A 1,031-nucleotide genomic window follows, 5' to 3' on the forward strand; every position below is an offset into this window, starting at 1 on the left:
AGGGCACTAGGGCCCCAACTGCAATGAACCAGCTTTGGGGGGGCCCAGCTTGCAAAAGGTTGAGAACCCCTGCTCTAGGCTATGTCCTGGTAACTCTTGTCCACTGACTCCTTCGCTACAATCACGGTTTGTGGCATGTCCCTCCTCGTTAGTATAGTGGACAGTATCTCCGCCTGTCACGCGGAAGACCGGGGTTCGATTCCCCGACGGGGAGTATCTTTTCCTTTTTTCCCCTTCCCGTACCACAGAACATTTCCTTCCTGGTTGACTCCAGCCCCCCACTTCTTTAAAACACAAGTTAGCATTGGTGGTTCAGTGGTAGAATCTTTCGCCCGGTCCCCCTAAACCCCAGCTGGCGTCCAGTCCATTCTAATTGCGCTGAACCCAAACAAGGAGCCAACTTGGGCGCCCTGGCCCACCGAAAAAATTGATATTTGAAACGTGGAGGAGGGCACATTGAGGATGCAGAGGTGGAACAAAATGGCGAGGGAAGAGAGAAGGGCCCAGTCATCGGAGACTTAGGAGGAGGAGATTTAAGCCGTGTCTCCCCTCTCTCATCATGTGCAATTAGAGGTCACTGACTAATAAGATGGACGAGTTAACAGCGTTAGCCCGGAGTCAGAGGGAGTACCCGGAGTGTAGTTTAATGTGCTTCACAGAGACTTGGCTACACTAGGACTTTACTGAACACAACGTCTCCATCAACGGCTTTTAGACAGTTCGAGCCGACAGGGACTGCACCGAGAACCGTAAGAGTAAAGGCAGCTAGACTTTTATAACAAATTCCTTCATGTGACCACATGAACTGTGTGTTTTAATGTGCCTTATATTGTGATGGTGTTTATGTATTGTATATTATTTTGCTATCTGCAATGTTTCTTTGCGAGAAAGCGTGTAGTGGCGCTGTTCCATAGCTGCCGCCTGGAGGCTTGCTCCAACCTAAGTCAAATTCGTTGAATTCAATTCAATTCAATTTTATTTATAGTATCAATTCATAACAAGAGTTATCTCAAGACACTATACAGATAGAC

The 1,031-nt window shown here is 47.8% G+C and overlaps 1 non-coding gene across 1 annotated transcript; it reads left to right on the top strand.

Moving 5' to 3' along the window:
- The first annotated feature begins 142 nt into the window (after positions 1–142).
- Positions 143–214, top strand: trnad-guc. Its single transcript has one exon. It is a non-coding gene; the product is annotated as a tRNA-Asp (tRNA).
- The last annotated feature ends 817 nt before the right edge of the window (positions 215–1,031 follow it).

This window comes from Etheostoma cragini, unplaced genomic scaffold, assembly GCF_013103735.1.
Source record: "Etheostoma cragini isolate CJK2018 unplaced genomic scaffold, CSU_Ecrag_1.0 ScbMSFa_3266, whole genome shotgun sequence".
NCBI lineage: Eukaryota > Metazoa > Chordata > Actinopteri > Perciformes > Percidae > Etheostoma > Etheostoma cragini.